Raw genomic sequence first — 19568 nt, 5'->3', positions numbered from 1 at the left:
CATAAGACAAACCATGTACAATAAGTACAATAACTATATACAATATATACAGGCAGTAAGTACATCAACAATGGCTAGTCATTTGCATTTGACAATTCAGAGAAAAGACTCCATTATTTATCCTATCATGGTGAATCCAAAGTCTTGTACCTAATTTGGTTTCTATGCTAATTTGCATTATCAAATTATCTTTTAATGTCTTTCAGCCTTTTATACTTGACACCTCCTTAGTGAAATTCTTTTGTGAGTTTGGTATACAAGGAAAACTATAACTGTCTAGTCTTCAATTCCCTTAAAGACCCCAGAAAGATATAATATTAACTGAGTTAAGCAGAAAGTGCGAGCAAGTTACTTCCAAGAAATGTGAGAAATGACAATAACATCTGGTTGGCTGGACAAAAACATCTGGTTACCCAAAGGTTCTGTTGCAACTTTGGGGCATCTGTCTTGAGCCTATATGCCCAGCATATCTGACACTTTCCTGCAAAGCAGGAATTTTGAAGGACTATTTCCACCTTGTCTTTGCAACATTTGAAGTCACTCTCTTTTGTGTCCTGCTTGTCCAATTTGGACAGCATACTGTCAGCAGTTGAGGCAAGGGCAAATTCTTGCTCAGTGGCTTGCTTTTGCCACAAAGAAAGTAAACTCTTCGATGCCCATCATTTTCTCTGTAGTAAATCGGTGATGCCAGGAGCAGACATGTCTCATGAAAAAAAGAACCTATGTTATTAAATCATTTTAAATGCCATCTTCTGTAGATCTCTGCAGTGTTTGAAGACAACCTGTCTTTCTAAAATATAACTCTGTCTGACCTTGAAAATATACCTAATATGACTACCAGTTCGATTGTAATAGTTGACTAATTAAACCTACATTTCCTTATTGTCCTATATAGTTGGTAGTAATAATGTTCAAGGATTAGAAATGTGCATTACATTGTTAAGTGAGTTCAATACCTTGAACAAGATTAGAAATGTATGTACAGCATAATTTAACAAGATTAATCTCAAATATGTGTCAATATACAAAATTTGTATACAATAGTGGTGGGTTCACATTTTGTACAGAGGATTTGCTATTTGATGTGCTATGAACTTTAAACATGGCTATAAATACAAATAAATGGCTGGGTGTGGTAGCATACACCTGTAATCCTGGCATTTGGGAGGCAAAGGCACTATTTCTAGAACAACTATTTTATGACTTTATTATCCCATTAAAGCAGCAGCAGCCATGGCCATGCTAATTGCCAGTATCGGTAGAGGGCTTAAGGGCTCTATAAAGCTGGGTGCCATGCTCAGGAAACTCCAATGCAGATTGGATAATCACATGATACTTGAAAAAGAAGATCAAGTAAGTTACAACTCCTACATTTATGCAATTTGCTCTCCATGGATGCTACCAGGTGGTCTTACTACTTGAGATCTTTTTAGGTATGAAGATACTTTTGCTAGAGCCACAGCTTCCATTTAACTACTGAATGAACATACATGGCAGCTTTGGTGTCTCCAGCTAGTGTCTTCCATCCTTGGTATTGAAGTAGAGAAGGAGGAGCTTCTGCTGTTCCATATGGCCATAGTGTGGAGGAGCATCACTCACAGGGAATAAGAGCAAAAGCTACTTAGTATAAGTCCTGAGAAGAGGTCCACCTGGCAGTGCAAACCCAAACCAGGTGTGGGTTAGGGGAAGGGGAGAGCCAGGATCTGGAACCAGCTTCCATCATCCTGTCCATCAGATCCTGAGCTGAGATGGCATAGGTAGACCTGAGAGAGTGAATCGATAGGCTTGGGTATGGTGCGGATAGACATGGGGACAGTGTGAGTATGCTTGGGGATGGTGTATTTAGGTCTGGAGATGGTGTAGATGGGCCTGGACATAGCGTAGGAAGGACTTGGAACATGTATGTGGATGAGGCATAGTCCCCAGCATATTCAGGTGCTTTGGCTCATCATGGTACATACACATTTGAGTTATTCTGGGTGAGGGCTGAGAGGGGACAAGATCCCCAGGTGCAGACTTGCCATAGAGTACTGCTGTAGAGCAGATCAGTTCCCAAGTGGACCATTTGGTTGGTAGGTCTTTTATAATGGCTCTATGCAACATACAGAACAAAAGAGATGAATTTTGCTTAAACATGAAATTTCAGTCTCATCTGTGCTATCACTGCCATCCCCAGGGGTTGCAGCCTTGATTCTCTTTCAAGATTAAGCCATACTCTCACAACCTCTGAATGTTTTCACTGTTTAGATGTAATTAAGAAGGAGGAAAACCCAGGGCTGGGACGTAGCTCAGTTGGTAGAGTACTTGCCTTTCATGCACAAAGCCCTGGGTTCATCCCCAGCACTGCATAAACTGGGTAGTTCATGCCTATAACCCAGCACTCTGGAGGTGGAGGCCGGAGAATCAGAAGTTCAAGATTATCTTTGACTGTGTATGTAGTTTGAGGTCAACCTGGCTACGTAAGAATGGAGAGCTCCCCTGGGTGGTGGTGGTACACACCTTTAATCCCAGGACTTGGGAGGCAGAGAGACATCTTTGTGAGTTCAAGGCTCACAACAGAGTTCCAAGACAGGCTCCAAAAGCTACAGAGAAATCCTACCTCAAAAACAAAAAGGGGAAAAAGAAATGGAACACTCCTACATGTGCGTGTTGGCTTGATAGACACTACAACAGTGTACAGTTTTCAAAGTTGGGAAGGGGGAACGACCTCCTCTATCATTTTCTTTACAGACAGAGCTAGGAATAGCTGTAAAATGTCACTGAATGACCCCTGTGAATGTTTTCCTAGTTTAAGTGTAATTAAGAAACAGGAAAATCTGGGACTGGAGATGTATGCAGCACAGTTGGTAGGAGATGGGTCTGGAATGGTTAGGGTTGTACACCTGGCCCTGCAGGAAATGAGATTTAAGATTACTTGAACATTAAAGTGCTGCCAAGGGTAACAGCCCTTTCAGCTTCTCACTGACCACAAATTTTGCAAATGCCCAGAGCCAGTGTTCCTTGTTGGCTATTTAAGGTATGTCTTAGCTATCTGGCTGTTGCTTTAGAAACTCTTGGGGAGGTGAAGGATTAAAAAAAATTGTTTGGGCTCTAGAGATTTCTCAGTGGTTAATGGCACATACTGCTCTTATTGAGGACATAGAGTTTGGTTTCCAGCATCCACACTGGGTGTAGTCCCAGGTTCAGGGATCAGATGCCCTTTTCTGGCCTCCATGGGCACCAGCATGTATGTGGTGCACATGCCCACATACATGTAATCAAACATCAAATAGGTTTTCAAAACCTTGTTCATGTCACTCATTTCTTCGAATCTGATAGCTTTAGCATTGATGTGATTACTAAATTGTTGACCTACAGCTGATGTGAGACAATTTTGGTGATAAACAAAATGTTGAGGAATCTTCTTGCAAAAATTTGGTAACTTGAGGGCCTGGGGAATGACTCAGTTCACCAATTGCTTGTCGCTTAAGAATGGGAATCTATGCTTGGATTTCCAGCACCATGTAAAAAGCCAGGTCTAGTGGCATGTGTCTGTCACCCTAGCCCTGGGGGGTGGGGACGGACAGAGAAAGCTGGATCCCTGGAGTTCACTGTCTGAGTTGGTGAGCTTCTAGCTAAGTGCTCTCTCAAAAGGTAAGGTGGAGGCTTGAGAGATGGCTCAGTGGTTAAGATTACTTACTGCTCTTGCAGAGGACCTGGGTTTGATTCCCAGCACCTGCATAGAGGTTTATAACCATCTGTAACTCTAAGGGATCCAACACCCTCTTCTGGCCTTCTCTGACACCAGGCATGCATGTGGTTTACATACATACACACAGGCAAAACACTTATATACATGAGATAAAAATAAATCTTACAAAAATTAATTCGGAGAGAGATTGAGGAAGACGCCTTACACTGAGTCCTCCTCTGTACGCACAAGGACTATGTCCATGCCCACATAAACAGCACCTATTCCCTCACCTCCCCACACATCTTGATAACTACAGTTATCAGAGTTGGTAGTTTTGTTCTTTGTTGTAATGTTTCTCAGAATCTATTCCTTTACCTCACTCAGTGATATCTCAGAGGCTCATCTAAGAAGGTCTGAGCAGTCACTGGCAAGACCTCAGCCCCACCCAGCAGTAAGCATTTACTGAGCCCAGCTGCTTCCTAGAGACAGTGGATCTGGAGTAGTTGAGGTTTTGGTCTGCATGCAGGCCTGTACCCTCCTCTGGCATTGCTTAGAGCTTGCTCTCAGGGATAAAGATGTTGATACTGTAAACAGTTCTATGCCAAAGTCCTTAGAAAGAGGAAATTGCTCCCATGTGGATGAAAAATAACCAAACTATTTTGTAGTATACATTTCCATGAAATAGAATAAGGACTAGTTGGTTAGTTTTAGAAGACTTAATCAATTCGTTTGTGTGTGTGTGTGTGTGTGTGTGTGTGTGTGTGTGTGATAACAGATCTTTTCTCTTCTTTCCCCTTCTATAGAAGATGTGGTTGTTTTATAAGTGTCTGAGGAGATATCTCTTAGCTATCAGAATGTGTGTGCATGTGTGTGCGTGTGTGTGTGTGTGTGTGTGTGTGTGTGTGTGTTTATGCAGATGAGTGCGGTACTTGCAGAGGCCAGAAGAGGGTGTCAAATTACCCTGAGCTGGAGTTACAGATAGTTGTGAGCTGCCTGATGTGGGTGATAGTAACTGAATTCAAATCCTCTGGAAGAGCAGTAATCTCTCTTAGTCACTGAGCCATCTCTCCAGGCCCTAAAAAATGGACAGATGCAAGTAAAATGTGTTGTATTTGAAGGAGCAGACTTGGAATTGGGTTTTTGTGTTTATCTCCTGACTTTGTTTTTTTGTTTTTGTTTTTGTTTTTACGAGACAGGGTTTCTCTGTATTGTTTTTGAGGCTGTCGGTCCAGCCTGGCCTCAAACTCACAGAGATCCACCTGCCTCTGCCTCCCGAGTGCTGGGATTAAAGGCGTGTGCCACCACCGCCCTATCTCCTGACTTTGTAACAGAGCTGTTTTTGAGCTTGTGTTTGTGTGCTTAGAACCATGTGTGGTGATGCTATTATTGTGGTCTAGTCAGTGATGGAGTTGGTAAAAGCTTTAGTGTCTGTGCTTTAGTATAGGTACTCCTTCCTTACCCAAGAGTTGCTTTGTTTCTGCCGGCCTCAGGTCCCATCCACCTGTCTTTGAGACAGAGTCTTTCATTGGCCTGGAGTGTCACCAGTAGGCTAAGCTGGCTGTCCAGCAAGGGCCAGGGATCAACCTGTCTCCACCTCCCGTCTCCCATCTCCCGCCTTAGCTGGGATTATAAGGGCCCAGCATCACTCCTGGCATTTCCATGGGTTCTGGGATGAAAGGTGGGTCCCTATGATTGCAAGCAACGTTCTTTCCCACTGAGCTGTTTCCTAACCCCTGGGTTGTAATGTCTTTGAGGAGAATGTCTTCCTCTTAGGCATCTGAGTTCCAAAAGTCAGAAACAGAGGTCGGGCAAGCTCTTTGACAGCCTCTCCGGGCAGTGACTCATGTCCTTCCACAGGGGCACTTAAAGCTGTTTTTGTCCTTTTCTTTCAGGAGTGATTCTTCCCTGGAAGTGGACTTTCGAGAGGGGTTCATTAGACCAGGTAAGTGCTGCAGTCAGCAACCATGCATTCCTCCTGAGCACAGAGATCACAATTCTTGCCCTTGGAAGAGAGAGAGAACCAAGGATTTGAGTCAGATGTTATCTTTTAGAAACATTAAAAAAAATAGACACTGGGGATGTAGCTAAAGTCCTGGGTTCAATCCTTTTCACTACATTAAAGCATGGGTAGTGGTGTGTGCCTATAATTCCAGCTCTCAGAATGGGGAGGAGCATGAATCCGAAGTTCACTCATTTTGGCCATGTACAAAGTTGGAGGCCAGCCTGGGCTGCATGAAATTCTGTCTCAAAAAGAAATACACAAACATTTTCATACATCAAACACAAACACACATCTCATAAGCAAAATAAAGCCAAATAGAGACACACTGGTTCCAGAGGCTGTGGATGTTTCCTTGATGCCTTTAATCCTGAGGGGACATCTCTGGGTATCTAGTGAAGGTATAGAGTAGACTAGCTGTCAGGCTAATTGTGCAGAAATGTCTTATCTCTATAGGATTAACAGGAATCTATTTATTACTTCATGTAATCTTTACAAAATAGGAACTTGGGTGAATTTTCAGTTCAGTCATAGCCACTAATTCTAATGAAGCCATGGCCCCTTCAGAAGCAGCCAAACCCAGGGCTGACACAGTGGATTATGATAGAGCTACATGTAAAGCCCCTGAAGTAGAAAGGCATGGCTTCGAAAGACAGTCTAACATGAGAACGGGAAGATGGACAAGGACCTGAGTTCAAATCTCCAGCACCCATTTATGGCCATACATATACCCATAATGCCAGTGCTTTGGGGGACAGACAATAGGCTTGCTGGATGCCAGCCTACCTCTAGGCTCAGTGAAAGACCCTATCTCAAGAGAATAAGGCAAAACATGAGACAACAGGACATCTGATGCCCTCCTGGCCTCATGTACAAGTGTACACACTCCGCTCACACCATACACATATATGCTCACACACAGAACGATTGAGTATACCATGTGTATTCACACACAGAATGGTCGAACCTTATCTGAACTGGGGCTATCTGAGGAACCCTTGCTGAAGCAGTTTATTTCCTTGTTCCCCATATTTTGTCTATTTTGTAGAGAAAACAGTTTGCTAAGTATTTCTTTCATCTGTCTGGGTCCTCTGTGGTGCTTCAAACTCCCTCTGAGAGTTAGTTACCTTGATAAACTCGGAGCAGAGCATGTGGGCCTCACAGGCTGAGAGGATTTGGGTGTCAAAGTTATGGGGCCAGCACAATGCAATATTAAACATTTCTAATCCTTATTTCTTTTATGTGCCTGGGTCTTTGAATACACTCAGACTCTAACCACATCACAGGAGCAAAAACACCCAGGCGATGCCCTCAGAAGAAGGACTTAATGTGAATAACAGCATTAAAGTTTGCGCTAAATCAGTCATGTGACCATGTGACTTTTATCTTTGGTTTCACTCTGGCTGTCACCTTGAGAGTCTGTCCCTCTGGGAGAAATCCGGGAAATAGGAAGTGTCTCCTTTGGAAGCTCAAAGGCACTTTGAATCTCCAAGGACCTGGAATTTTTTTTTTCTTTTTGTGTAAAATACAGTAAGCATATTGAATGCCCACAACCTTCTTAATGAGAATGAGACATTGTAGGATCTGGAAACAGAGCAAGTTATCCTCAGGGTGTGCGCTCCATGAAACTGGTTCAGTGGTGTCTGGTAGGCAGTCTGTTCAGTGCTTTCCATGGCTGCCAACGACAGGCTGGCCTTTGGGGAGGGCAGAACTCGGCATATTGTCTCTGCTCTTCAATAGGTTATCTTATGCTTAGAGACAAGTGTTGGTAGGATCTCACTCCACTGGGAGTATTTGCCTAGCATGCAGGAAGCCCTGGGTTCAGTCTCCATTACTACATATACTGGGTGTTGAGGTGAATATCTGTAGTCCTGGTACTCTGAAGGTAGAAGCAGAAGGATCAAGAGTTCAAAGTCATCCTCAGCTACTTTGTGAGTTTGAGGACAGCCTGGGCTACATGTAACTTGGTCTATTTTGCTGGTCTATTTCGCATTTTCCTTTTCTTCTTTTTTGAGACAGGGTTTCTCTGTGTAGCTTTGTAGACCAGGCTGGCCTCCAACTCACAGAGATCTGTCTGCTTCTACCTCCCGAGTGCTGGGATTAAAGGTGTGCGCCACCACCGCCTGGCTATTTTGCATTTTCTGTACTTTTTGTTTTGTTTTGTTTTTCCTGGCAGTCTTCATATCTTCCCCCTGCTCTCTTTTTTCTCATTGTGTGGGTTTGACAGCCTTCATGAAACAGGCAGATGTGTTAACGTCATGTAGGACTCCTGGGATATACCTTTCTACTACCTAAATTTGTTAACTCTTCACCCCCCAACTTTGGCGTTCCAAAGTTAGCCACCTTTTAGGGAGGGGCATCTTGGCTCAACCAAACCTGACTACTGAAAGAGCAGCTGCCTGTCAACCTCCCCCAGAACTGTTGGTTTGGGCTCTTGTCAGTTTGGTGTTGGAGGAGATCCATAAGCAGCAGACTCGGCTGTCACTGACATTTACAACTTGAAAGTCACACCATAGATAGCTTTACATTTCTTATCTTCTTTTAAATAGCCTTCAGTAGATATAGCACATGGCCTTCCCGTACATGGATGGCCCCAAATACGAACATAGTCACCCTCCTTGAAGGTGGCAGAGTGACTCACCCTCTTTCTCTACCATGTTATTGCTGAGTCTCTGCTGATGTAGGGTAGCAGTCCACCAATGTAAGATATGCCCGTGATACACCAGCCTATGAAGAAAATAGTTATTTGGACAGTTTTGGAGATAATAGCCCATGGTTGGTGGGCCCTGTTAGTTTGGCCTGTGGTGAGGCAGTGTATCATGGCAACACATTATGGGGGAAACCTGCTCACCTCATGGCCAGGATGCCAGAAAGGAGAAGGGAGAAACGGTGGCATACCTTAGATGCTGTATCCTGAATCTTCTTTGAGTACAAATCCCAAGTAACCTGAAGACCTCCAACTAGATCCCATCTTGTGTATGGTGTGTGTGCGTGTGTGCATGAGTGTGTGTACGTGATTGTGGGGGCCACAGGGTAACTTTTAGGTGTCATTCTTCAGGCATTGTCTGTCTCATGCTTTGAGACAGGCTGTCATAGTTTTCTTTAACTGTTAACTTGACACAGCCCAGAGGCCCATGATTGAAAATCCTCAACTGACAGACTTCCGAGATCAAATGTCTTGATGGCTAATTGATATAGGAAGGCCCATCCCACCGTGGGTAGCGCCCCTAAGCGGTGTCTCTGGGCTGTATTTGAGAGCCAGCTATTAAATGAGGTCTAGTGGTTACATTTTTATTCACTGACGTAAGAAGCAATGGAAACTTGGAAAGAGTGGAGTCTGCCAAGTTGATGGCCAGTGATCATGCCGGCCATCAGCAGCCCAGGGTGGCCTTGCCGTCTGTGAGAGAGAACTGGCCCTGTGCCATAGACTACATTTGTATTTAAGGGGGGTAAGAAAGCAACCCAGGTGCTTATGCCTTGAGGCTGACTCCCCTGGGTCTTTAAAAAGTAAATAGCACTAAGTGATGGGGGCCATGGCTGCGCTGTGGGGGGGCAGCTGGGAGGGGCCACAGTGAGAGTCAGTAGAGGTAACTGGACTTGATGAAAGCTGATGGCAGCAGTATCCTTATAAGTATGCCCTTTTTCTTCCCACAGCAACGAACAGAACACAAAGCAAAAGCCTTTCTTCGCTCTTAATTCAGAAAGACCTGAGAGTCAGAGTGAGAAAAGGGAGATTAAGGGAAACACGGGGGTGCAACAGCTTTAGGGCAATTCTGAACAAAGCCAGCAACCATGTGTAGTTTTGAAAGAGAAAATGTCTTGTAGGTCTAAGTGCTCAGTCATTGCTGCTCTCTGTAACTGCATAGCTAGGTACCCATGGGTAACACAGAGTCTTTGGTCTAGGGGTTCATCCTAATGAGGTTTGACTTTGGGGTGGTGTAAGAGCTGTGTGTGTCCAGTTGACACCATAGCTATTCTGTAGACATTGAATTTTGATCTTTTCCTCACTAGTGAGTATATGATAGAATGTGCTCTGAGGGTGCTGTTCAGGGGCAGCAAGTCACGTCTCCCTGCCATGTGATCATAATGGGGACAGGTGACACTCACAGGCCTTCCTTCTGCCCAAATTCACATGTGCCCCGGGATGGGTATGAATGCAGTCTAATGTATTTGCAGATGAGAGCATCATATTGCAGTGTCAAAGGGTTGGATACCCAGGCCAGGAAGAGGACCTGATTACAAAGTACCTGCCTTGCAAGCTAAGTTACAGCCCCAGAAACCATGTGGGGTGCAGGGAAAGAAGCAGAGTGTGGGGCTGGAGGGATGACTCAGTGGTTGGGAGATTAAGACTCCATACTGTTCTTGAAGAGGACCTGAGTTTGGTCTCAGCACTCACATCTGACAGTTCGCAGCTACCCATAACATAACTCCAGGTCCAGGGGATCTGACACCCTCTTTTGACTTTTGTCAGCAACTGCACTCATGTGCACATGCACCCATACAGACACGTGGATATGTCTATTAAACATGAAAAGTGTACATGAATGCGTACTAAATATATAAACATACATATTAAGAATACTTCTTTAAAAGAGTCTGGGGGTGCTTATGATCTCAGTGCTAAGGAGGCTGAGACAGGCAGGTCCCTGGGGCTCACTGACAGGCAGTCTAGCCCACATTGCAGATTCCAGGCTAAGGAGTTAACCCTGCCATATGTGTAGATAGAGATTTATAAAATAAGCATAACTGCAGAGTTTAAAGACAGAGGTGCAGAATTGGAGGTTTCCCCCTTCTGTGTTTCTGTGTGACCAGTTGAGGCTTAATTTTTAAAGTACATTTTAGTTATAGTATGTGTGTGGGCACTTGCTTACCAAGGTATGCGTGTGGAGGTCAGAGGAGTTAGGAGTTAGGGCTCTCCTTCTGCCATGTGGGTCCCAGGGATGGAACTCTTGTCAGGCTTGGTAGTAAGCATTGTTACTCACTGAACCATCTTGGCAGCCCCGAAGGATTTTGATGTATCATTAAAATCTAACAGTGAGGATGTAAGAACCCTAAGTGTAATGTTTAGCAAATGATACTGTAGTTCATAGAAGATAGTTTACTTAATTTTAAAAGTTAAACGCTGGTCTTCTTCCTGAACTGTTTCAGAGCAAAGGATGATTTATGAATGTGGTTCTCCTTATTTTTTGAGACAGGGTCTTACTTCATAGCCCACACCGGCCTTGAACTCTCTATGTATGCAGGTAAAGATTTCTGTGGTACAGAGCTTTGTACACACTAGGCAAGCACTGTACCAACTGAGCCACATCCCTAGCTCCAAGCATATAATTTTTATTTGAAAAATTACCATCTCAACTGTCTGAGGCTTTAATCGCTGCGCTCAACACAGCGAAAACACGGAACTGCGATATCAGTGTAATAGTAAAAGTGAGGGAGTGTTAGATGCTTTGGAGTTTAAATAATAGGAGGAATTGAAGAGAGGAGACAGGGCAGCTATGGAGTGGTTCTGCACCATGAGCGAGGAGGTGTCAGTGGAGAGAGAAGGGATGGCTTGAGACCTGTGTGCTCACTGCAGTGAAATTTGTCACTTCCATTTACATCCGGCTGTTAATTCATATTTTTGTTGGAAAACATTTTCAGAGAAACAGTAAGCCTCCCCCTAGTACTGTGTTCCCAGAATTTATTTTCCTGAGCTCTAGTTCGGGCAGGATCATTTTATCATTGCAAAACACACTTTCTTCCCTGGGGGGACACATCAGTGTGTGGTTATGTAAAGAATGGGGAGCTGGTTGGGGGTGGAGGTGGGGTGAGCAGGGGTTTGCAGGGGGGGGGTGTGGGTCTTCAGAGGGGTGGACAGCCAGGAGTCACATCCTGCTCACCACTGCTGAAGACAGAAAGGTTTCTTTTGAATTCTGGCACCTTGTAGCCTTGGGTAAGTCCCTTTGCCTCTCTGTGCCTTAGACTTTTCATTGTAAGATTAGAGTAGCAGTTATCCTTCCATAGAAATTGCTGTGATGATTGCTATAGGTAGAAAATTCTGGAACTATCTCTGAGAAAAGATGCTGATTTTTCTGTTATTGGGTTAAAAATACCACGACAAAAGCAATTTAGTGTGGGTTCATTTTGGTTCACAGTTTGAAGATACAGTCCGTCATGGTGGGGAAGGCACAGTAGCAGGAGCTTGCGTATATACTCAAGAAACAGAGGGAATGCTGGTGCTCAGTTCACCAGCCCAGGGAATGGTGCTGTAAGTCTTCTCACCTCAATTACTTTAGCCAGTATAGTCCCCCACAGGTATGCTCAAAGGCCGAACTTTCTCATGAACTAGACCTCATCACATTGATAATTGAATTTGAGTACAGATGTTTCCCAACATTTTAACTCTTGTTACTAAGAGGGGGAAGATTTCTGGTCACAGACAGTTGGCCATAATCTTTCACAAATGAAATTGGTGTTTCTTGAACCAGCGTGCGGCATCTAGAGTGGTTGAATGTGGACAGGGGTGTTCTTGTTCTTCCTAAAGTACTGCAGTTTAATCTGACATCCCCTTGGAATACACACAGACCCCATTAGCCAAAGGGAATTGCCTCTAACAAGACTATCCATCCCCCATTTCCTGTACCTGCTGTGTGGGGTTCCAGGTCATTTAAGGCTGTGACTGACTGGCTACAAATCCAGAGTTTCAAAGAACACATGTGTGTGTGTGTGTGTGTGCATGTTCAGGTGCATGCACACTGTGGTGCAGCTGTAGAGGTCAGAAGACAATCTTGGGTGCCAGTATCTACCTTCCAATCATCACTGAGACAGACTCTCCAGTTCTCCATTGTGTGCCAGGCTAGCTAGCCTTCGAGCTTCTGGGGATCCCCCCAACCCTGCCTCCCATCTGAGAGCCCATAAGAGTGCTACTGTGTCCAACTTCAAGTGTACTCTAGGCTCTTGAATGATTTTTCTTTTTTCCTTTTTTTAAAAAAAATCTGTAACTTATTTAATGTGCATTGGTGTGAAGGTGCCAGAGCCCCTGGAACTGGAGTTACAGATAGTTGTGAGCTGCTTTGTGGGTCCTGGGAATTGAACCCAGGTCCTCTGGTAGATCAGCCAATGCTGCTAACTACTGAGCCATCTCTCCAGCACCTTGAATGATTTTTGAGGTAATCATTTTATCCTGTGAGATTATCTCCCCAGCTTCATTACTACTACCAACTAAGTAAAGAGACACACAGGGAAAGGTCTCAGAGGGTCTCAAACTCAGTCTCTCCACTCTGTTCCTGTGGAATTAGGGCGTGTCACCTTCCTGTCATATCTACATGCTCTACCACCGGATGCTCTATTGAACACAGCGTGCAGAGCCTTTCCTGGGGCATCGTTATAAGCAGGATGATTGAGTACCAGAGTATGGCCCATTGCAACCTCCAGCTTCCTTTCTCCACTGTTGGGCTGAATCATCGCCCTGTTCTCATTGTCACATGGTTGGTCTTTCTGGTGGCCAGCCTCTACTTGAGTCATCTCATCCTTTGGTATACATAGATTTGTGGTTCACGGGGCTCATGAGTCACAAGCACTGTTTTTACTCATGAAAGTCTAAGGACTAGAGCCTCCCCCAGGAAGCAGAGACAAAGTCAGGTGTTTGCTTTAGTACCTGGGAGGCATGTTCTGTGCTTGGGAAGAAGGCTGGGGATGTAGGCCTCGCTCTTTCTGGTCTTGGCACTCTTATTCTAACTCAGGGTCCACTAGTGTATGTGTTTTCAACCTCCCTAATGCTGTGACCCTTTAAGACAGTTCCTTATGTTGTGGTGACCTCAACCAGAGACTTATTTTCATTGGTACTCCGTAACTGTAATTTGCTACTGTTATGAACCATAATGTAAATACCTGATGTGCAGATGGTCTTATGTGACCCCCTGTGAAAGGTCCTTTCAATTCCCAAAGGGGTCGCGGCCCACAGGTTGAGAACCACTGCTTTCAGGTAACTTGATTTAGTCGCATAAGAAGTAAGCTGACCATGGGAATTTTTATAGCAACCTTCTGTCAAATGAGTCACAGAGAGCTCCCGAGCTTGCTTCTTTCACAAACGTGGCCTAGTAACTTTCTTGGATGCTCTTTGTACATAGAGAAAATTGCTGGCTGCCCATCTCTCTGGCTGTTGGAAGGTTCTCTTAGGATAGTTCCAGAAACTTAGGTGGACACTGGGTATTCCTTTGGGATCAGCAGGCATACAGAAGAAACTCTTTGACTAGCCAGGGTCACTCAGTGACAGGACCCTGCTTTATAATTTGCATGGCCCTGATTTGCATGGCAGAAATGGTACAACTGGAAAGGAAGCTGCTCAGTGACTTATGCTAGCCTCCCAGAACTGTGCCTGGCTAATCCGGAATGCCCTCCTTCCCATGGCGTGAATTACATGCCAGGAGACTGCATGCGGAGAAACTCTGGTAAAAGTACTTCTTCCAGATAGAGCCCCACCATGCCCATTGCCCTGCACTGCAGGCTGTACTCTAATCACTGGCCAGCCCACTGCCGTCCCGCTGTGCACTCAATAAACTATTCTTCCTCCTCTGTTCCAAGGAGTGAATTCTTCCACCACCTGCTGGTTCCCTTCCCCACTACCACACCACCTGGCTGCCAAGCGCACTACATTTCCTGAATCTTGTGGTCTTGCTCCCACAAGACCCGAGGTCAGGGCATCTGCAGAACGCCCTTTCCTACAAACCTCACATCCTCAGCAGCCCTTTGATGCCCACTTCATCCTGGTGTGGTTCTGGCTTCTGTAGTTAAGTGTAGTACTTGCCCCTTCCATCGCTTTGTGTGTAGGCTTGAGTTCATACAGGTGCGCTTGTGTGAGTATGTGCACATGTGTGCCGGTGCACGTGGAAGCCAGAGGACAGTGTTGGTTGTCATTCTTAGCATTCTGTCTGCCTTCTTTCTGGGGACAAGTTCTCTCATTGGCTTGCAGCTTACCTCCGGAAATGCAAGCATAAGCCACCTTTGCTCAGCTGGTTCTCTTTCTCTCCCTCTCCCTCTACCTCTCTCTCTCCCTCCCTCTCCCTCCCTCTCCCTCTCCCTCCCTCTCTTCCTCTCTCTCTCCTGGAAACCAAACCCAGGGACTCATGCCTGTGAAATAAGTGTTCCTACCCACGAGCTGTCTCCCATCCCCTGGTATAGTGTCCCTGGTGCTCATCTGTGTTTTCAGGCTGAATAATATATGCCACTGTATGATACCTTGGCTTTTGTTTATCTTTTCATTTGTGAATGGACACCAGCTGCTGTCACCTTTTAGCTTTAGTCACTTTTTGGCTTTAGTGACTAGTGCTGCTGTGGATGGTGGTGTGTAAGTTTTTGTTGTTTGATTGTCTTGAGACAGGGTCTCTCCATAAAGCCTACAACTCACTGTGTGCATTAGGCTGACCTTCAGTTTACAGAAATGCTTCTGCCTCTGCCTCCCAAGGCCTGGGTGACAGTCATTGGCCACCAGGCCCAGCTATATGCAACTATCTTTTTAAAAATTAATTTTTATTTAAATTAAAACAATCTTATTTTACAAACCAACCCCAGTTCCCTCTCCCTCCTGCCCTCCCATTCCTCCCACCAACCCCCCATCCACTCCTCAGGGAGGGTGAGTCCTCCCATGAGGGATCATCAAAATCTGTCACATCATTTGGGGCAGGAGCAACTATCTTTTTAACTCTCTGTTTTCAGTGATTTGGGAGTATAAACCCAGAAGTGGAATTGCTGGGTTTCATAATTTAAAATTAAGTTTTTACATTGATTTATTATTTGTGTTTTGTGAGTAAAGATATATTTGCCATAGTGTACACATGGAAGTCAGAGGATAACCTGAGAAACTCACTTCTCTCCTTTCGCCGTGTGGGTCTCAGGTTACCAAGCTTTGTACCAGGTGCTTTACCTGCTTAGCCATCTTGCCAACCCTCAGCAGTTTTTTACACAGGAAAATGAAAAGACCTACTAGTGTGTGTGTGTGTGTGTGTGTGTGTGTGTGTGTGTGTGTGTGCTTGTATGTGTGTGTATGAGTGTGTGTGTGTGTGTGTGTGTGTGTGTGTGTGTGTAATGGGTATGGGCATGGGTGTCTACCTCTGTCACTCTTCACATTATTTTTTGGATGGGTCTTTCACTCAATCTGAAGCTCACTGGTGCAGCCAGATTGGGTGGACAGCAAGCTCCAGGGATTCTTCTGTCTCTGTCCAAACCAGGGCTGGGGTTAGAGACACAGGCCATGACACTTGGTTTTCAGTGGATACTGGGGATCTCATTTATGCTTGACAGAAGCATTTCACTGATGGCGCCATCTCCTCAGCACCCCAAAACTGCTATCTTTCATGTGACGTTATTGATTTAGGGCAACCAGTTACTTACCAAAGTAATAATAAAGCCAAATTACTTGAATTATAAAAAATTTATCTGTGTGTGTGTGTATATGCACACACATATGTACAGGTCCCATGGAGGCCTGGATAGGGAGTTGGATCCCCTGGAACTGGAGTTGTTGGCAGCTAAGAGATGCCTGATGTGGGTGTTCTGGGTTCCTCTGCAGGAGCAGCATGCTCTCTTCATCACTGAGCCATCTTTCCTGCTCCCAAATTCCTTTGTAGCAGTGGGAAATTCTCAGTATGAGTTGTTGAAACGGAGAACTGTGTTTATCCCATAGGGGGCTGCCCCAAGAATGGTGTATTGAACAAGTAGACAAAGGCAGTGTCTTTGTGTTTCCATTGCTGGGAAGAGACACCATGACCAAGGCAACTCTTATAAAAGGAAGTTTTTAACTGGAGGTTTGCTTACAGTTTCAGAGGGTTAGTCCGTATCATCATAAGCAGGCATGGCGTTGGGGCAGTAACTGAGGGTTGTGCATCCTGATCCACAGGCAGCAGGCAGTGAGAGAGCCACTAATCCTGGGCTTTTGAGACCCCAGAGCCCACCCACAGCAACACATTTACTCCGTAAGGCCACACCACACCTCTTAATCCTTCCTAACAGTTCACCAACTGGCCACAAGTATACAAATACGTGGTGTGTGTGGGCCCTTCTCATTCATACCACCACAGGCAGCTTGGAAACATTTCCAGTGGTTCCTGCTGGTCACTATCTGATACTTTTCCTCATTCATTTAGTTAGACCGTTTACGGTGCAGGTAGATGGTGGCCAAAAGCTTAAACCCAAGTTCCTCCAATTATCAGCTGGAGAAAAATACTTTGCCTCCCGAGCCTCAGTTTCCCCATCTGTAGTTTAAATCTAGCATGGAAGTCACTCAGCACAGTGGCTGGTACCCAGTGCATGCTGTGACAGTCGCTTATTTATGTGGGTGTGTAGGGGTGGAGGTGTGGGTTGCGTGTGTCAAGGTGTGAGTGTGGAATGTAACAGTGTTCAACAGTTGGTTCTCTCCTAATGTGTGGTTCTGGGAGTCTGGACTCAGGTTATCAGGCTTGGTGGCCCTGCAAGCGGTTTTTACACAATAGAAAAGCACCAATAATAGAAACGCTGTTGAGAGTGTTCTGGTGGAAGTTCCACCTCAGTCCCCCTCCAACACCTCTCTCCCCAAACCCTGCCCCATTCTAGAGCCATCAGCAGCTTCTCCCCCAGAGATGCTCAAGACCACTCCCACAGGGTAGTTCGGCTGCCCCCCCAGAAAGCAGACACATGGTTTTTTGGTCTCTCTTCCCTGTCTCCTTTCGTGGGGGGTGGGAGGGGGTGGGGAAATCATCAGGGAGCAATTTATCCATTAAACGTGGGCTTTTTCTAATTCGATTTGATTTGGTCTGATTTAGATTGCTGCATCGGCGGAGAAACTTGTGGGGTGCAGAAGCTTTTCAGAGAGCACAGGATATATTCACACTCATATCATACTACTGTGGACTGCAACGTGGTACCACTTTTCTGAAATAAATATGTGATGCCACTCAGTCTAAAAACCTAAACCCTCCAGGTGGTGGTGGTGCACGCCTTTAATCCCAGAACTAGTGAGGCTGAGGCAGGCATTGGATCTCTGTGAGTTCGAGGTCAGCCTGGTCTACAGAGCTAGTTCCAAGACAGCTAGGGCTGTTACACAGAGAAATTCTGTCTCAAAAATAAAATAAAATAAAATGAAATAAAATAAAATAAAATTAAATTAAATAAAATGAAAAACCTAAACCTTGTATTTTATCAGGCCAGTCTTTACTTCAAGGAAATAGCTGAAACATGGGGCTGGGATGTACCACAGCGGAGGAATGTTCAGCCTACTGGTTTCTGGGTATTCTCCCGTTTCTGCCTCCCATTCCCCTGTAGAAGTTCGGGGATTGCAGATGCACAGCACTGTGCCTTGTGCTAATGTGGGTGCCGGGGATCTGAACTCAGGTCCTTCTCAGGCCTGGGCAGCACTTTGCTTCCTGAGTCATCTTTCTAGCCACACATCTATGTCACAGCAAAGTCTACTTACTGATATTTAAAGTTTCTTTGTGCTTTTCCAGCACTGACCGGTCCTTTTGGGATAGGGGATGGGCATTGAGCAGTATTAAATGACTATGGGGGGGCAGTGATTTCACTTGGAAAAGGAAGATGCTAGAATCTGAGCTTCATAAACGAACCATTTCCCCAAGGGAGAACCAAGCAGACTTTCTTGTCTCATAGTTGTTCCCAGCAAGTCCCTTGGTGGCTGGCCTTGGACTTGGCCTGGAGCCCTTTTGCCCAGCCTCTGCAGTCTGAGTCCAGTGTCCATGGATCCCAGGCAGTTTTCTTTGCTTGCATGCCTCACGTCTTTGTGGTTTATTAAAGAATTGCTGCCCAGGCCCTGTGGGGTTTGCTGGGAGACTGCTAAATCACTTGCGATGAAAGTCAGCTAGCTTCTGCTGGCTCTTGGTCTTGGATTCCACTTCCCAGTCTTGTTAAATGTCCCTGGCAGGCCTAATGCAGGCCTATACGTCCTTGTAGTTTTGTGCATGCTTTTTTTTTTTAAAGAGTAAAAATAAACGTGCTTGCCTTTCAGGTTTAGAATTGATCCTGAGCAGTGTGTCTTGTCTGGACAGGGGCAACAGATGGTGTCGCACCTCCTGCCGTGTTAATGAATACCGCTTAGCAGAAAACCTTCACTTGCTCCTGAGTCGTTTTCTGCACCTTGACAAACCTGCTGCCCCACCAATTTGCATCCCTTTCATTTTTTCTCCATCAGTTGATTTTTAGGAAGGGGAAAGAAACGACTCCTGTAATAATTGCCTGTGAGTTGAATTAGTTTGATTAGTATTGCTATCGATCTGTATCCCAAAATAACATTGTGTGTGTGTATGAGTGCTCCTATGATAGTTTTAAAATGTAACTCTGAGATCTGGAGAGACAACTTAGCAGTTAAAAGTACCCATGTTAGTGTTGGACAGCAAGCCTAGGCCAGTTGTTGAGTTCCAGGTAAAATGGGAGACCCTCCCTGTCTCTAAAAACAGGATGAGCAGCTCCTGAGAAATGGCACCTGCCGTGGACCTCTGGCCTCTATATGTGTGAATACACTCGTGTACACACATGAACACATACTCACACTCACATACATAGTTTGTGGACTCCTGCCATCAGTGTAGTAAATAAACCAGAGGAGCTGGGGAAGTACCGTGAATGGAATGGGGGGACTGTGGGTTTAAAGCATGGGCTGGGACTGGGAGCCTCTGCCTTGAGTTCTTTCTCCATGAGTTCTGTTTTTAAAAGAGTTGTTTTTATTTTTGACGCATATGCGTGCCACCTGTGCTCATGGAAGCTAGAGGACTTTGAGTCTCGTGAAGCTGGGGTTAGAGGTGGTTGGGAGCTGCCTGATGTGGGTGCTGGGAACCAAACTCCGGTCATCTGGAAGAACAGCAGGTGCTCTTAGCCACTGAGCAGCGGTCCAGTCCCTCTATTTATACTCTGGATAACTGCAACCATGCTTTCTCT

The 19568-nt window shown here is 45.2% G+C and overlaps 1 protein-coding gene across 11 annotated transcripts in view; it reads left to right on the top strand.

Annotated features, from left to right (window-relative positions):
• Mgat5 (alpha-1,6-mannosylglycoprotein 6-beta-N-acetylglucosaminyltransferase) overlaps positions 1 to 19568 on the top strand; it is a 282174-nt gene that overhangs the window by 41667 nt on the left and 220939 nt on the right. For 9 of the 11 annotated variants that reach the window (XM_013120397.3, XM_005079882.4, XM_013120396.3 and 6 more), the window contains one exon: positions 5566 to 5615. The exons of 1 other annotated variant lie outside the window; for it this stretch is intronic. The gene's annotated coding sequence lies outside the window, so the exon portion shown is untranslated. Of the gene's footprint in view, positions 1 to 5565; positions 5616 to 11585; positions 11605 to 19568 lie in introns of those variants that run through there. One more of the 11 variants, XM_040738100.1, reaches the window with a different exon arrangement.

Source organism: Mesocricetus auratus, unplaced genomic scaffold, assembly GCF_017639785.1.
Source record: "Mesocricetus auratus isolate SY011 unplaced genomic scaffold, BCM_Maur_2.0 Super-Scaffold_100676, whole genome shotgun sequence".
NCBI classification, from domain to species: domain Eukaryota; kingdom Metazoa; phylum Chordata; class Mammalia; order Rodentia; family Cricetidae; genus Mesocricetus; species Mesocricetus auratus.
Note: the sequence above shows the minus strand (reverse complement) of the source record. Positions and strands in the feature narration are given on the sequence as shown.